This window comes from Sabethes cyaneus, chromosome 2, assembly GCF_943734655.1.
Source record: "Sabethes cyaneus chromosome 2, idSabCyanKW18_F2, whole genome shotgun sequence".
Classification (NCBI taxonomy): Eukaryota; Metazoa; Arthropoda; class Insecta; order Diptera; family Culicidae; genus Sabethes; species Sabethes cyaneus.
Genome location: NC_071354.1, coordinates 202,151,126 through 202,170,320, shown reverse-complemented (window position 1 = coordinate 202,170,320; position 19,195 = coordinate 202,151,126). Strand labels below are relative to the sequence as shown.

The 19,195-nt window shown below is 41.3% G+C and overlaps 1 non-coding gene across 1 annotated transcript; it reads right to left on the bottom strand.

Annotated features, from left to right (window-relative positions):
• Positions 1 to 3,174: 3,174 nt before the first annotated feature.
• On the bottom strand, positions 3,175 to 3,246 carry Trnaw-cca (transfer RNA tryptophan (anticodon CCA)). The gene has a single exon. It is a non-coding gene; the product is annotated as a tRNA-Trp (tRNA).
• Between the last annotated feature and the right edge of the window lie 15,949 nt (positions 3,247 to 19,195).

Genomic DNA, 19,195 nt, shown 5'->3' with positions numbered 1-19,195 from the left:
ATGCATAATTTCACAGCAATTTTTGCGGTGTTATAGATAATATTCAAATCATGGAGTAAAAATTTTCATCGTATTCAGAATATCTTGGGCGGCTCGCTTTTGCCTTTCTCGTTTGCGAGGGTGAAAAATACGGTTTTTCGAAATGCGAAAACCAACGATGCCGTGGTCTTGTTTTACATCAAATTACAGCCAAACCATGAAACCATTACCAATCAATTTTTCCTTTCTTTACACCGTATTAAAACGCAAATGAATGCAAGATACATAGATTCAGTGCCAACTGTCAGCATAAACTCGATCAATCATGCATACTGGAGAACCTGTTAGTTCGCTTCATCCTAGCGTGTTCGATCGACGGACCGAAGGTATTCCCAGCCGTCGTCCCTTAGATAATCGCGACGGGTTCTCTCACGGAAGGGCAATCAAACTGACATTTGCAAAGCGGCGCCCGTACATGTCATAAAATTCCAACATATTCCGAGGTATGCTACAACGGCGGCTAAGATCGTAAAATTCGCAACTGATTCATGCCGCACGACGTTCCGCCGATGCCAACCGATGACCCTCCCCGCGGAAAAGGGCATACGTTTATTCATACTGTGCATCGCACAAGAACGGTACCGGGAGTTTGTTCATGATTTACGATATTGAGTTGTAACCAACATACACCATTCATCGTTTTGGGGGTACTTGTATGCTGTACAAATGGGTGTTGTACAGTTTGGTATAGCACTATCGGTTTTCATCATTAAACCCGCCTTAGCGTGACCCCGGCATACTGTCTGGTCTAGTGTCGTGGACCGGCACTGTGAACCTCCGCGACGAAGATTGCAGATTCCTGCCGCTTATTTGCCTCATGCACGGGACGAACATGGGAGTTTGGATGAGCTTCATGAAAGTTTATGTACAAGATCGGATCACTGTGGAACATACGGATGAGAAGTGGTCTCGCGAAAGCATGTTTCTTTTTGTCAGTACTTCATGATAGCAGCAATTGAGATGTAAGATCAAGCGATATTATGACACACATAATTCATGCAGCCTGCGATTACTAAGTAAAGGTAAGCTGGAACATAACAGCAAAAATGTAGGACCGAGAGCCGAACCTAACGGAAGTGTTTTCCTGTTTTTACCATCAGCCGTTTACACCTGGCTGGTTTTACTGCTTCAAAAGTTGCAACGTCGACTGACCCACATTTGAACCAGTCAGCGCGAAAACATGACAGATTTTTTTTTTCTGTCCGGAACAAAAAACCTCTACCCATTTAAAGTCTTTCAAAACTTTGTGTCCACCTCCCATTCAATCGAAACAACCTGCCACGCGAAACGCCGGAGACTTTGCCGAACAAAGAGCGTTGATTAATGTTCAAATTAATTATACGGGAGCAGTTTTTCCCATCGATTCGCTTCACGCACTTGCCCGTGGTAGGACTTCCAAAACAGGAGCGAATTAATCAGTCACGTTCTGCAGTCCGAGTCGCGCGCTGGCCTTTGGTCGGAGACGAAATACCTTTTTACGATTAAGACGCAGGTGGTCTCGCAGTTCTGTTTTTTTATGCTAAGCTGTACAAACAGTGGGTTTTGGCGTTGAATAACTAATTTTCCGTTAACCTACTACTATATAGGTACCGCCTCAGCCTATCATAATTTATTATCGCCTTCATCACCACCGGTGCTGTGCTGTGCGGTCGCGAAACTGGTCCGCTACTGGCGATTGCAATGCGTCCGATGGTAAAAAAGGACTGGCTTTGCTAGATTGCAAAAAGACATTCAGTAATTGTCGAAGTAGAATCCTATTTTTTCCCTGTTTGCTTCTATCCGAGCTGAATGCATTTATTTAAGTCCAGTTTCAGTGTCACTGGGAACCATCAATTATCTCATCAATAAACAACCATTCTCCAGTTATTGCACGTTCACAATCGTTCTGGCCCGATCTGGGTGACCTTAATGCACTTCTGCAACAACATGAGCTGCCACTCTGAGAATTTATCATGACGATGATGAGAATGATGATAATGATGAAACTGCACTCTTACACAACGCTGGTGGTGGTCGATCAACGCAAAGCTTATTCATTCAAGCCACCACTGCAATGATGCGATTTCAATCGTTTAATGCAACGCCTTATAACTGGGCTTCCTTTTACTCCTTTTAGATCATCAATTAACCATAATGTACTGTAAAAACAAATTGCCTCCTGATGGACGGTTGCCGGGTCCTCTGCCAGAAATGATCCCATGCGATTAACGCAATAAGTGCCACACCATCCACGGGACCTTATTTTTCTGGTCGGAGGTCTTTCTTTAAATTGTTTTATTGAACGGTGCTGCTCCCATGCTAACGACGAAAACGACAACGACGACGACGACGTCGACGATGGTCGGTGCAATCCAAGAATGATCTGTTGGCTGATGATGGCAGCTGATCGGGGTAAATTGTGGAGTCATAAGTGTATCGTGAAAAGAGCTAATTATATTCCGTCAGCAGTAGCAATGAAAGGTAAACAAACAACCTGTACGATCGATCATAAATAAGTCCGTTATTGGTTGAAGAATTCAGAATTCTGGCGGTTATTATTTTTAAATTGGTAGTTTCGAAACGCGAAGACATCAAATTGCCGTGCTCTGTTCTGTGTTTGCGCTATTTTCCCGCTTTGCGTTTAAAAAGCCGTATCGAATGTTGCAAATAATTTTCGACAAAGCCGCCCAATTGGGTTCTAATTAAATTGATCATGTCAAAAAAATGCAGAATTTTTTTTTCTTAGTTTTCTTGCTATCCATTTTTTTTATATTTCTGTATAACTGAATTATTTTGGGAGGAAAATGATAAGAACTCGAACACGCCGCTCTATATTTTTGTTAACCTAATTATTTCCTTTCCAAATAATACACAATTATTTAAAATCTCACCTTACCGAAGCCCTACAGAAATTAAGTTCAGAGCATTTTCTCATTATCATCATCTGATTAGTCCCCCAATGTGCACCTTAGATTCAGCCCGAACCACCCGATTTACCGGCACCAATTGTATCGCCAAATTTATATGATGATCCAAAATTGGAAACTGGACCTATCACAGGGATGGACTGAGTCCACGGGTCCAATTATTGGAATACACTAATAAAAAAATACACCGTGCTTGGATTGACTAACTAACTAAGCTCGGCTCCGTTGTTGACCCCGACGTGATTTGAACACGCAACCTTCTGATCTGGAGTCAGACGCGCTACCATTGCGCCACGGAGTCTCGATGTGTAAAGCTGGATTACGGTTTGGTTTTCTTTGATAAATGGACTAGTTCGGTTTCAGGTCTAATACTGCGCTCTATGGTATTTTTATCTGTAACATAGGATTAATTAAAAATTTATACAAACATTTGGTTCGTGAGAAGCGAAGCGTAGCAATACGTTTCCAAACGAGCTTCCGTAGCTATTCCGATTCAACTCTCTTCCATATAGGGTACGGGAGGGTATTCCCAGCATGCTCCTAAATTCGGCATACATTATCTTTTTTTGCTGCGCTTTACCAAATAAAAACTTTGCCGCTATATAATAATACTGAAACGAATGTAGCACTCATACGCTTTAACCAGCAGCAATGGTGGTTTGGAAAACACACAATTATGATCACGTTTACTTATTCTAGAAACTAAACAGCTGTGAATATGGTATCACAGAACAATTCTACTTCTTTTTATCACGGAAATACACCAAAATTCCCTTCTGAGATGAAAATAAAAAATCAATTTTTGTTCACTAGCACTTGCAGCATTTTGTTTTTAATTTCAGCATATGGTGCTCTATTTACACTACTACCAATGTGTGAGGCAGTTACTCCTGAAACTATTCTATCGTGTTGACGTAGCTAGTATTTGAGTGACAACCACTTGCTTCTGGTGCTAATGTTCAAACGTGTAATCGACCTTCACGGATTTGAACCAAATTTTGCAGATTGTTCATTTTCGGTCAGAAAGTAAAAATCCAAAATTTGGTACGGATCGAACATTCGCTCGATTATGGGAGCGCCTCAATTTTTAAGGAAAATACCCGATTTTGTAAAAAACACTTATTTTCTTTTGCTTATATCTCCGGAAGTATTGGGTTTAGAAAGACACTATTTTCACATTTTCAAAGGAAATTTTTTTTAAACTCAATTTGAAAACTAAATTTACATTTTTCTCTCAATGAAGACAATTTTTTCTCAAAAATTTCAATTTCATCGTGTTCCGCAGATTTTTTTACATAAGAATCACTGATCGCCCCGAGGTATTCTTTGCCGATCCTGAGATACAGCATTTTAAAGCAAGCAATTCCCCATTTTTAATGTAAAACTAAGAGCAAAACATCTTTTTTTTGAATCAGTAATTCTTTACGCAATGTAAAAATACTTTGGCATTTCGGAAAGCATTTATACAGTATATAACATGGTTTTTCTTAACAGTGTTGTCAACTTTTCAGTTTCCCGCATGATTACATTACAGTTACATTAATTAAGGGAATATTTGTCTTCTAGCAACAATAGACGCAATTAACAAGGAAGCGGTAAGAGCTCATGTCTATTAGCGAGATGAAAAACAGTTTACAAGGCTATGATCAAACAACTAACGTATATTTTACGCCTTTTTGAAGTAACATTTCCTCATCTAGCGCTATAAACCAAACGAAAAACTGAAAAGCTGACAATACTGTTAAGATAAACTTAACCCGATATGGCAAAGTAGTTTTGCATTACGTAGAGAATCACTGCTTCAAAAAAAAGTTATTTTGCTTATAGTTTTACATAAAAAAATGGGGTATTGCTTGCTTAAAAATGCTGTATCTCAGGATTGGCAAAGAATACCTCGGGGCGATGAGTGATTCTTATGTAAAAAAATCTGCAAAATATGATGAAGTTGGAATTTTTGAGATCAAAATGTCTTCATTGAGAGAAAAAAGTAAATTTAGTTTTCAAATTGAGTTTAAAAATATTTGGCAGCACTAGTGCTTAAAAATAATATTTTTTTTTCGACTTCCTTGGGTAATTTTCTTTAAAAATGTGAAAATAGTGTCTTTCTAAGCCCAATACTTCCGGAGATATAAGCAAAAGAAAATAAGAGGTTTCGACAAAAAAGAGTATTTTCCTTAAAAATGGAGGTGCTCCCATTAATCGAGGGAATGTCCGATCGGCACCAAATTTTCGATTTTTGCTTTCTGACCGAAAACGAACAAGCTGGCGAAATTTGGTTCAAATTCGTGAAGGTCGATTACACGGGGCTCAGACACTTCGCGTGGAATGACCGTGGATATGCACCATTCAATGATACACTAGCGCCAGCAGCAAGCTGTTGCCACTGCAAAACTAGTTATCTTCAATGAGCCGGTATATACGCTATACCGACACATTATCCATCAGTCTCTCTTTTGATCTGTTTTTGAAAAGCATTTAATTCCTGTGCTGGCTATTTCGGCCGGTCGGATTAAAAAAACACAGACACCACTATAGAAAATGGTCTCAATTTAGCCGCAGCGACTTCATCATTTCTCGCGGCTATAACTTAAATTCAGTAGCGTTTTTGTAAGACCAAAATACACGCCGAACCCGAGCAGGAGCGAAGAGCAAAATAATATAAAAACAATATCAAACTGTGTTATAATAGTATATTTTATTATTGAATAGATATGGAGATACATTGATAACACACTTAGTTATTGAGTAGATATTTAAAACAGTGGTTGTAAGATGAATTTAATAACTGATTTTGTTATCATAAATTATTTTGGCCAGAAAATGACATTCGATATAACTTTTTTAAATTGATTAAAGAGATATTAGATTATAAATATTTTATAAAATGATTTTTTAATATCTCATATACTACTGCATTGTTATTCAATACCTTAATAATACTAAAATATGTTATTCTAAACTCTGGATGCAGTCATGTTATTGCTTTGTTATTCAAATAACATAAGTAGTTTTTATTTAAGGCCAAAAAGGAGTAAAACTTTGATATTATTTTTTGTTATTTTACCAACTATGTCAGCTATTTGCTCTTCGCTCCTGCTCGGGTATTCAGTAAATATTATATTCTATCAACTGGTATAAAAATCTTGTCTCGAATAAATATCGTTTCAACGTAATTCCTGAATATTGTTCAGGCTACCGCTTAATGGGCTGAAAATACCCTCCCGTACCCTAAATTTTGACTGTATCACAGTTGAATCCAAACTTTGCCATACTAGTTCTGCGTTCAGTCTCGGGTTTGTCAGGTTTTATCTGAATATGATTCAATTTTCTTTCTATTATGCTTTGATTTTGCTATTTACGACATGAACTCAATCTTTCACATTATTCAAAGGTCACACAGTGCAGTGCTTCTACAGTATAGTAAAGTACCTTGCCTATATCTCCAAAGTACAGTAGATATTTGTATAACGCGGTTAATTGGGGTCGCGTTATATAAGTACACGTAGCATATGGAAATTGTGTTGATTCGGGCTATATCCGAATCCGAATCCGAATCAAGTAGGGCTCGTGTGGGTATTTTCAGCCTACTAAGCGGTAGCCGGTGAATTACGTTGAAATTATGTTTATTCGAGACAAGATTTTTGTTCCAATTGGTTGGATAATATTTACTAAATATCTGAGTGCATTTCGGTCTTAATAAAACGCTATTAAATTTGAATTACAGTCGTGAGAAATGATGAGGTTGCTGCGATTAATTTAGGCCTATTTTTATTGTAGTGTCTGTGTGGTTTGAATTTCCGGCAGGCTGAACACGCCTGTATCGTACAAACCATAATAGTTATAAAGCAATCCTTCGAATAACTCAATCGGTGGTACTGCACGTGCGTCAACTGTAATCTGTTAGTTGCGCAATTAAAATACAGCTGATTTTTGGTATATTGTTGGGCTTATTGCCTAACAAATACCATCAATATCTATTTGAAGAAAACCTACAAATTGCGATGAGCAAACAGCACCACCCAAGGGTTTATTCGGTGGATTGCTGTATTATAACAGCAGATCAAAAGCAAAAGCAGATGGTTTATGTGTCGGTGTTTTTCATCAATATGGTTCAGGTATTCCGGCAATATAATCGATCATTGAAGATAGAAGGTTTTGCATTCGTTTCAGTATTGTTATATAGAGGCAAAGTTTTTATTTGGAGAAGCGCAGCAAAAGAAAAGGAATGTGGGCTGAATTTAGTAGCGTGCTGAAAATATCCTCCGTTATCTTATATATAAGTCCATCTTACAGTTGCTTTTAGTGAAACAAAGAAAATCGCGCCTTCCGGAGCTTCCGAAACATCCGTTCAATTTTCATTTCTGTGAAGTCATCTCATAGCTTCAAAATTCTTTCTAAAGTATCTGAAGCTTATTATTGGGCGTAATAGACCTTCAACTGGTTATGTATATGATTGACTGAAGTTTTTGGAGCGTCTTAGTAGAATACGAAACTTGGAAATTAAATAAAAAGAAAACTTATCCAATTTAAAAACTGTTTTAAAAAACTGACACCTGCATGTCGTAGGCGAAATACGTATCTGTCAAGAATAAAATATACATAGTAGAATTAAATTGGATAAGTTTTTTTTATTTAATTTCCAGGTGTATGTATGATGTTAACAGTGTGTCGATTTAATTTTAAAACGAAAATTTTCTTGCTTTCCTTGATTTTCCCTGACCAAGGCAATTTTTTCATGTTTTACGAACACATTGCTTGCTAGAAACAAATTGCCTCTGCTTCAACTTTTGCGAAGGAGATTGGAGGAAAGGAAACTGTCATCGCAAAACCAAAATATTCGTTAGGGGCCGGATCTGACGGTATTCTATCTTGCATCCTGAAAAAGTGTTCTCCTGTCTTCGCTAGAGCTCTTTCATTATTGTTCAATGCTTCAATCCAACAGTGTAAGTTCCCTACTCTATGTAAAGAATCAGTAATGTTTTTTGTATAAGAAGGGGATGTGATCGCGGGATCACATCGTTATGTTCCAGTTCCATAATCGTGAACGATGCTTTGTTCGCTAGCGGTGAACACTAAATTACCTCAGACCAGCAAGGTTTTTTTTCAAACGTTCAGTTTCCACGAATCTCGTCGATTTAATCTCATTTTGCCTGCGCAACATGTATGACGGGGTGCAAATTGATGAAGTATATACGAACCTGAAAGCAGCGTTTGATCGGGTGGATCACGGCACTCTCCCTGCCTAGACTGGAGAACCTGGGAGTTTCCGCACCGTACTGCAAGTGGTTACACTCGTACCTAACACATCGCAGGCTGAGTGTGAAGATCGGAGTTGAGTTTTTCAACTCGTTCAGCAACAACTCCGGCGTACCACAGGGAAGCAATCTTGGACTCCTATTTTTTTCTCTTTTTATAAATGAACTATCAGTTTTTTGGCTACCAGGCTGTCGGTCTTTTTACGCGGACGATGTAAGAATCTTTAAGATAATTAAAATGGACTCTGATTGCGTTGAATTGCAGTGCCTTGTGGAAAAAGTTGAAAATTGGTGCTCGAATATCACGCATACCGTCAGCATCTGAAAGTGCTTCGCAATCTCCTTTCACCGTAAAAATAAACTTATAGCTTTTAGCTACAACACGGTGGGACATTTGTTACAACGCTTTTGCAATATTCGTGATCTTGTTCTCGTCCTGGATAGCGCACTAGCTTTCCGTATACAGTACTATGACATTATATCCAGAGCCAATAAGCAACTTGGATTTATTTTTGAAATCGCTAAGGAGTTCCATGACCCGTGCCATTTTTGATTTTTGTACTATGTACTAATGAAATTTATTTTGGAATTCGGATCAGTGATCTGGCAACAAATTTGGATCGCTTGAATCGAAGCAGAATAGAAAAAAATTCTATGGTATGCTTTGCGCAGTATTCCATGGCACGATCGCAAAAACCTTCCACCATATGAGGAACGCTATTGTTTGCTTAATTAGGAGACCCTTAAAAAAATGTGCTCAATCGCTCAAACCACGTTCCTGGTTAGATTGCTATCAGGAGATATTGACTGCCATGCTCTTCTGAGTCAGCTAAATTTGTATGCTCCTGAACGACACCTCAGAGGTATACATTTCCTGCACCTTCAAGGACGGAATGCAAACTACGGACTGCATGATCCTATCCTATTTATGGAAATATGGTTCAGCGAATTCTACGGTTGGTTCGACTTCAACTTGACGGCTAATAACTTTCAATGATGACCCTCGCGTAGATGAACTTGTAATTATACAACTTTATGTATTTACTGTCGATGATTTTCATGTAAGGACGGTTTTTGAAGCCTTAGTGACTCTTCAACCAAGTGAGTGGTTTTACTTCATGTTCGGAGCGGCTCACGACAGCGTTTGACTCGGAGCAGACGGCTAAATTAAGAATCTCTTAATCACAATCTCTTTCTAACAAGTTAAGGAACCAGCAATTTTGTCGCCTATTTTCGAGTCGAAAATGAATGTACACACTTAAATAAAAGCACCGAGCTCGGCAAAATTTTGCCAAAATCTCAACAGCCGACCGTTCGGTAAAATGTTTTATGTTGCCAAACGTTACTAAAGATCCGTAAACGTCGGATACACACCATCGACATTTTTACCGAACGTTTGGCTGTTGAGATTTCGGCAAAATTTTGCCGAACTCGGTGCTATTTTTTAAGTGTGTAGACTTAAAATTATTTGACGCTATTAATAAGAGAAAAACTCCCAAATAACTAACTTATGCCTATTTTGAATATCAAAATTTATTATGTTGATTCTATGTTGAAAATGCATCTTTTCAATTAAAATACATTATTTAGTCATGAAAATGTCCGGAAGCTTCAGGTAGACGTGTTTAAACATACTTTCACTAACAATTCAGATAGAATTACGCATGCCCTTGATATTCAAAACGCTATATCTCCCAAGCTACCAATATTATTTTTTCTAGTTAAGTGATTCTAGTTAAGTTAAGTGAAGTGATGTAGAATTTTCTGGTGAACATGTTAAGCATATTTATTTGAAAATAAAATTGTGGGTGTTTTCGTTTTAAATTGCAAAAAAATGTATGATGGTGGCAAATTAGATAAGAACTGTTAACATCATTCAATTGCGCGGCCAAAAACCCATAGAAAAAGTATACTGGCATGTCTTCACATCAAACTGTTTCAGAGATATACAAATCAGAAAAATGACTTTGTTTTGAAAATATGCAAAAAAGGAAGTATCGCCACTGCCAGGGGGATTGATCAATCGGCGTAAAACTCTGGGAAATTGGTTGTGGGTAGTGTAAAAATCGGCACGAATTTTCTTATTCCGACTTTATTCCGGTCCGATTTGGCTCTGTTCCGGTTCCGGAACCTGAACAGAGCCAAATCGGACCGGATTATTAGTCTTTATAGTCGGAATAACAAAGTTCGTGCCGCCTTTTAACCGGACCGGACCGGACCGGAACCCGGACTTCAATTTTCGTTCCGATGTCGAATACTAGTTGTGGGGTCGGAATGATCAATTATGTCAACTTTGGTTGAAATCGCTGAATGGTCGGATCCAATTTTTCCAGTTTTTGTGTGCGTTTGAGATGGAATGACCCATATTTGGGATCTCTGGTTACCTCCGACAATAATACGAGTAAGGAGATTCAATGATGCGTTCAAGATAATAGTTGGGCCTACTTTTTCCTCCGCAAGATGCTTCGATCAAGGTTCTGGAAGGATGTGGTGCCGCACAAAGCTGACGATAGTCCAAATGCTACTGTATACGTGCCCTTGCCGCATTTGAACGAAAGGTATTGCGGACTATTTTTGGCGGAGTAGAAACGGATAACGGATAGTTATGTAGGCGTATGATCGACGAGTTGCAGGCACTACTTGGAGAGATTCGCATCGTATACCAGGAATAGAGAAGCACAACGAGCCAGATGGCTCGACCAGGTTGAGGCCGACTTGCTTGTGTCGAGACGCTCAAAGAATTGGCGACGCGTAGCCGTGAACCGAGTGCAGAAGAGAGAAATTCGTGATACGGCAAGAGCTACCCCGACTCTATGCCGGTAGAAGGAGAAGAAATATAAGAAGAAGAAGAAGAAGAAAAAGAAGTGGAAATTTCTGGGGTATGCCTTCCTCGGACCAATTCATTCGTGTTTTCTCCTTACAAAGGCCATTGTATGTTTTGGCGAAACATAGACGGGATTTGCGAGTAAGTAAAAATGAGGCCCAAACATCTTGCCGAAAGTAAACAACATGTTTGGGAACTGAACCTTAGTTCTCGGACTGGTTCTTCCTTTGCGTGTGGACTGTATCACGGAATTCGAAAATTAACCAAATCACCAAGAGGCGCCAATCGCTGTCGCCTGGTTAACCCGTGCGTAGAGTTGGATAGGAAAATTCACTTAAAGCACCGTTGAATCGCCAGGGATTTTTCTGTCGCCAAATCAGAACACGAGGCGTACAAAAACTACACTTTTACTTTATTTAAACATAACTAGCATATATTTTCTTGTAATTATAAATTGGAAGTAATTTCAGCGTCCTCGCTGTTTTACGGCAAAAATGGCCTGTTAGAGGTCTTAAGTTAAGGCAACCCTCGATCTGAGCTAGTAGTGTGCACATATCTGCAGTTGACACAACGTGGTCCCCGAGAACACGCACCAGGTGGGATTTCGCAGACTTGATTGCCGCTTCCCACAACCCACAAAATAATCAACTCCAGTTCTGGAGAACAGCCGCGCGGCGGTCACTCGAACTGCCGGTAATTCGCCCATCAGCTGCTGAACCGGCTGTGGTTTCGCTCGGAAACAACGCTGACATTGATGCACTACCTGGCGGGCTACAGCTCGGTCTCCCAGTGGCCAATACTTGAACCTAACTGCACTAATGAGTAACTGCTGACCGGCGTGTAGAAGCCTGCGCTGGTGATGCTCCAAAACCAATTTCGTAAACGGGTGTCTCGATGGAAGTACGACCGGATGTTTTGCTTCCTCACTATTCGTAGCATTAGCCAATCGTCCTCCAACTCGTATCAACCGATCGCCTAACATTTGTGGATTGAACCAGCGTAACAGTGAACTGCGCACTACTATAGAATCGCTTGATAAAGCCCCAGACACAATGCATACGGATTTTACGACGTTGCGGAAATTTGACAGAAAACCCTTGTAAAAACTGTCAAACTTTCCATTCGCCGCTGAAAACTTCTCGCTGCACTCGTCGAATTATCGCCTGCTCTGCCAATTTCAACTCCGTGGTTTTTAGAAATCCACTATTGCGCTTAGCCAGTCTCTCTCTTTTGAGGTGGTTCATTAGTCTGAGCCACCATGCAGTACTCCTTATCATTGCCGTAAATGATGAAAATTTTCTCACATACCAATAACCGTCTTCTGGCTGACTTAAACAGTGTGCCGCTGTACGACGAGCTTCTTTCGCTGTCTCCTCTGCAATCGGCTCAGTAATATCTTCCAGCCAGAGCTCCTTCTCAGCCTGAGCCAAGTGGGTCTTCCCACCATATTATGTTATTTTGTATTTGTTCAGGGTTGATTCCCCTTAAAATCAAGTTCGCAGGGTTTTTCGTGCCTAGAATGTACCGCCAGGTTTTGTTTTCGGTGAGTGTTTGAATCTTCGCCACACGATTAGCGACGAAGGTTGTCCATGTTGATGGTGCTGCCTTAATCCATCGTAGAACACAAGAAGAATCCGTCCAAAAAACTACCTATACGCCCATCTTGATTGCCTTGGTAACCTGGCTGGAAATTTCTCCGGGCCATCCAGGCCCCGCAAAACCCATGGAAAAACTTGCAAATTACCGCAACGTAGTAAAATCCATGTGCATTGTGCCTGGGTCTTCACTCGAAGTTGCGCTGCCGGAAGAGGACGAACTGGACGTAGCCCTTCTCGGGGACAGCCATTAGCAGTGTAACGGGGAGCTTCATCGAGCACGTGTGCCCAACCCCCAACGATAGGCAAAGTTAAGGAGGCCATTACGCACGTAAGGAACAATAAATCGGCTGCGAAAGATAGCATCCGAGCGGAGCTTATTAAAATGGGATCAGACAATTTGGCCACTTGTCTGCACCGGCTAATTGTTAGGATTTGGGAGACAGAACATCTACCAGAGGAGAGTAAAGATTCGGTTATCTGTCCGATCTACATGAAGGGCGACAAGTGGGACTGTGAGAACTCGTTCACAGATGTTCGTCGAGTATGTTTGACAGAACATATCTATGTTGGAGTCATTTGTGAGATTTTTTTTGTTTTTTTAATGATCCAACAGGTTTGTGAGAATTTATGGGCCGTGAATACAGAGTTCCCATGCATCATTTGTTCGTTGACTTGCAAGTCGCATATGATACCATCGACCGAAAAGAGCTATGGAAAATCATGGACGAGAACTGCTTCCCCAGGAAGATCCTCAAACCGATTAGACCTACGATGGATGGTACATAATGCTGTGTTCGGATTTCGGGTGGATTGCCGAGTTCATCACACAGAGGGCTTCATCAAGGTGATGCTCTCTCAGGCATCCTGTTCAACATAGCGCTACAAGGTGTAATGAATCGAGCGGATATCAACACGCGTGGCAAAGTTTTCAACAAATCCAGTCAATTCGTCTGCTTTGCCGATGACATGGATATTATCTACGGCGAACCCAGTATTCGAAAGGTGGCTAAAGCTGGATGGAAACGATGGCCATGGCATGTTGCAAGAATGCTGGACAACCACCCTGGAAATCCGGATGGCACCTAGGCGGAGAGCCATGGCAGCGGGGAAAGCGACTTCGACTGGCAGCCCCAACGATAGGCGAATAAAACCTTTATACAGTCTTAGAAACAAGTTGATCAATTTTTTATTATAATTTAAGCATAAATACCATAAATAACATCGTTGAGAGATCTCAATCTCAAGTCCCGGTGGATCTTTTGACTCCCAATCTGACCCTGGAAGACTTTCGAACCAGTTCGTTGGACGAACAAGAGCAGCTCAGCGAGCGATGGAAACCAAACTAATTAACGGACAATAATTTTCCTGTCATCTTTTCCAATGGCGGCTCTCAAAATCGAAGAATAACTTTCCAAAATAGCCTCGGCAATAAACTGAGGGACAAAAAAAAAGCGAGTAAAAATCAGAAACATGCACTTAATTTGCGGAAGAGATCCAAAATTACATCACTCCGCCGAGTCTCGGCCCCGTACAGGAAAACGGTCGAGGCCAGATCAGGGCGGTCTGTGCGAACAATTGGCGGGAATTCCTCCGTACAACGGTGTTCGGGATATGACAATTGGACCACCCTGACGGGGGCACATGGCTCCGCTTGAGGCAGCCTGGCTCCACATATCACAGCGTCATCATCGCCTGCATTGTCATCCATCAGGCTGGCCGGCCAGAACACCATGATGGCTTGTGGTGCATACATGGTTTCATGCATGATGAGGTACTGTGATGCGCAAAATGTGTGTACAATAAAAAGAGAGAGAGAAAAAAAACATCACAACTTGCAATTCGATACTGTGACCATCTGTCACTTTCTGAATTCGCGGTCGCTGTTGTCCGCTGGAATCTACGGAGTGACGGCGGCGGGGTTGAACGTTGCGACAAACGGAGATTCGATGAGATTCTGTTCAGGGTCTGAGATTTTTATTATTGATTCCTTACACGCGATCGGTCCGATCAATTCGTCCCGCTCTGCACGCCGCGCTAGAACCGGGCAACGTTCGAATCGGGACAGATTGGCAACTAATTATATTCGGTCTGTAGTTATCACCATTCTTGCGGTCTTTTACCCTTCAATCGCTGGTTCCTCCTCTATTTATTTCTCTGACGTTGCTTTGATATTTTTAATTGCATCATAACACATGAGAAGATCCAAAACTTGTGTATCATCTGTATCGTTTCGTTGCTGCGCTGAAAGTTGATACATGTTCGAAAACATTCAACATTTTTCCGACATATCAGTGTCAGTGTACACACGATGGTAGGTTTTGATCAAAATTTCGTCCGAGACGTGCATCTTTGACGAGGACGGGTTTGTGATCACCGTTACAATTGAAATAAAAATTTATTGCTAATATATTAGCTTGCTAGTGGAACCCACGACATTTTCTAAATAAAGTCTATAGACTATCGATGGGGTTTTTTATAGTATAACCGAGCACGTTCACACTACTAAATTTATCATGAACTGGTCAGGGTCCCGTTTGCCCGTCATGAGTCATTTATGAAATCGAAAAAGACACCATCGGGCAGAAGCATGTCAAAAGTGTTTATTGGTTATACCATCGCATAAATATAGCGCACAATAAAGCTACAATACCAATAAATAACCTCCCAATAGGCGCAATACGCAGCAGCGGTCCTCCAGTTGGCCTCTTCGTGCGCAAAGCAGTCCTTTCCCAGAGCTGAAAGTCCGTCGAGCCACAGTCTCCATTCACACAGATGATTCTCATGCAGCATCGCCACTCATCTGCTCGGTTGCCTACGTGATGTGGCTACATTAGATCGGTGTAGAGTTCACTGATGTTGTTTGGAAATAATGCTGTGATATAAATATTTTATTGCCATACTGTCTATATAGCTCACCCGGACAGGGATCACGGCAAAATGCAGTTGATTTTGCCGCTAGCATTCCGTTCGTTCTGACCAAATTGAACAGTTTTCCATCATCACCACAACCAACGCCGAGCACGACGAATGATCTTTTCCGCCCGTGTGACGCAACAAATAGTCCATTCCATCCTCTCACTTTACTGTTGCTATTTTTATTATTATTATATTCTATAATTTGAAGACAAATATCTTAATAAAAAATAATGTTTCCATACCCTTTAGTCGTTTAGTGAATACACAATTGTGACAGTCATTATTGAATTGTCTTCTGTACCATTCCAGCGCGGCGGCATGGGAATTAGCTGCGGCTACACCTGTCAATGCGAACAACTGCATTCGCGTCGCGGCATTGCAGATTATTACTCCTAGATCGCCATAAAATATCGCTGGCACCTGCAAGCGTTCCGTTCCATATTCAGTTCCGATAACATCTAGGTTCCCAGACCTTGACGATAAGTGTCACACTACAACGATACTACTAGACAGCTCCTCAGGGGGGCACGTTCTTCGGTGGCATTTGCATGCATATTCACCACCACCGGAGTGCAAGTGCACATGACAATTAGGCTTCAACTAATTAGGCCACGAAAACTAGGTAATAGCATGCAATAGCAACTGGAGATGTACGCGTGCAGTGAAATTTAATGCATTATCGTTTATTTGAATGCAGCAGAAACAATTTTCCTGCGTTATTCACATTTCCGGAAACAACGTTTAGCATGTATATAGTATCGAATTGCACAAAATTACCGTACAGAGCAGCTTACAAACACATCACATCAATTACCGGAACTTTACACATTGGAATTGAATCGCAAAAAATGCTGTAAACATATTGAAATTATGGACATATGTTGAAAGATTAAACCGTTAAACCACCAAGATTCCTAATTAATTAATCATCTCCAGATGAGTGAACTGATGCGATATCAAAATGGAAAAGGATTTTTTTGACGACTCAATAAGGATGGTTTGTAGATAAGGTGCATGTGAGTATTTTCGGCCTATTTAATGGTAGCCTGAACAATATTTATGAATTACGTAGAAACTATATTTATTCGAGACAAAATTTTCATACCAATTGGTTGGATAACATTTTCTGAATATCTGAGTGCATTTTGGTCTTAATAAAACGGTCTTAATAAAGCCGTGAGAAATGATGAGATTGCTGTACTAACTGACCCGACAAAATTCGTATTGCCACAAATTAAACTGTGTTGTACATAAATCATGAATCTCGGATGACCTTAGTCACAATCTCGAGTTTTGCAAGTTTCTGAGGAGTTCATGGGTGTTTTAATATACAAATTTTCCTCATAGTAAAGTAGAAAACAACTCCCCCCATTGCTTAGCCTGATAAAATAAAGCAGATAGCATTTACATATTCGCCATCATTACAAACCATTTCCCCGAATACCATTTTGCGGAACACCAATTCTCGTTTGACCATAACGCGGAATTAAGGAGTTTCGCAGAATACCATTTCGCGAAAATCCTTACGCGGGATGTACCATTTCACGGAAATTTTTTTCGTAGAAAGTATCATTTCGCAGGGGTGACCCAACTGAAGGAAAGCAATAGAGGTCAGTAGATCTAGGAAAATAAATAAACCTAGATAGAGTTCATCTCTACGGGGGGCGAAATTGCGAAATTTTATAACAATCAATGTTGCTGAAGACAATAAAGCTCTACAAAGCACATGAAAGAAGTTATGAGGTTTTGTCCGAGCGCCGGGTCAATCTGCCCCGCTGTACAACGGTCCGTTTACCGATTCTGCGCCGAAAGAAATATGGTCCTCCAGTACCGTCGGTCCTGGGCTGCCGTTCTCCAATTCCTACGAACACCAGCTGAAGCTGCAAGCTACGGGACTTCAGCTTTCTACGTAATCCGTAGATCACGTTTGCCTTTCGTAATGTACTCTCCAAGGCAATGTTGAATAGCAGGTTAGAGAGTGCATCCCCTTGCTTGTCCATAAAACGTCACGAAAGCAGCTGAGGTCTCACCCGCTATTCTAAAGCATGATTTGGATCCGTCCAGCGTCGCACGAATCAGCGTAACTAATTTCGTCGGAAAACCATGTTCTAGCATTATCTGCCACAGCTCATTTCGTTTAACTGAAGCGTACGCCGCTTTAAAATCCACAAACAGATGGTGTGTCTGCAAGTTGTACTCCCGGAACTTGTCTAGCAACTGACGCAGGGTAAATATCTGATCCGTCGTGGAGCGACCCTCACGAAGACCGGCTTGGTACTCGCCGACGAAGGACTCCGCTAGCGGTCTCAGTCTGCAGAACAGGGTACGGGAAAGCACCTTGTAGGCAGAATTGAGCAATGTAATTCCTCGATAGTTTTTACACTCCAGTCGATGTCCCTTTTTGAAAATTGGGCAAATGAGGCCATCCCAGATCCTGACAATGATCCGGTGGATTGCTTCGTACAGCCGCTCGCTCCCCGCTTTTAGAAGTTCAGCCGGGATACCGTCGCTCCCAGCAGCCCTACCGTTTTTCAGCTCACTGATTGCCTCCTCCTGTGTTGGTTGCTCCACAGCTTGACCATCGCTTACAATTCATATCCTCTTCCTGCTGATCTCCGCATTTATCTGTCCATTCAACAGTGTCTGGATGTGCTCCTTCCACCTGGCTGCTACCAACGTTTTGTCGGTAAGCAGATTGCCAGCACTATCATTGCACATCACAGGCATGACAAAATTCCTGCATCTCACCGTTTTATAGTAACTCCGTGTATCGTTGCTGGCGTATTGCTCCTCTGCGCCGGCGAGCGCGTGCTCCTCGAACTCGCGTTTCTTTAGACGATGGATTCTTTTTTCCGCAGCTCTAGTCTCTCTGTACCTCTCTCTGTTTTGACTCGTTGCCGCAGTGAGCATGCGACTCCTGGCCTGGTTCTTTTCATCTGTCACTCTCTCACACTCTCAACCATTCTTTTCAACTCAAAATGACGTCTTTCCGTCACATGATCTATCGTATGGAATCATTGCCTCTCAGTAGAGAAACGATTCATCGTATTGGATCGTATTGGACACCACTGTTGGGACAAACTTAAAGTTGATTCCGAAATACCGAGAACTTTATCGGATTCATCGCATTGGTGAGGTCTCACCAGCTATTCTGACGCATGATTTTAACCCTCGCCAGCGTCGCATAAATCAGCGCAATTAGTTTCGTCGGTAAGCCACGTCCTAACATTATTCGCCACAGCTTATTTTGTTTGATTGAATCGTACGTCGCTTTAAAGTTCACAAGTGATGATAAGTCTGTAAGTTGTACTTCCGGAATTAGCCTAGTAACCGACGTAACGTAAATTTGTGACCTTTTTTTTTAAAAAAAATAGAGCAAATGAGGCCATCCAACCGCCCCTTCAGCATTTGTTTTTCCTCCCAGATCCTGACAACGATTCAGTCGATTGATTCGTACAGCCGCTCGCTCCCTGCTTCTAGAAGTTCAGTTGGGATACCGTTCTTCTCAGCAGCCTTATCGTTTGTCAGCTCACTTAGGCAATTCTTAACCTCCTTCTATGTTGGTGGCTCCACAGTTTGACCACCGGTCACAATTCTTATCCTGTTCCTGCTGATCTTCAACAGCGTCTGGAAGTGCTCCCTCTACCTGGGTACTAC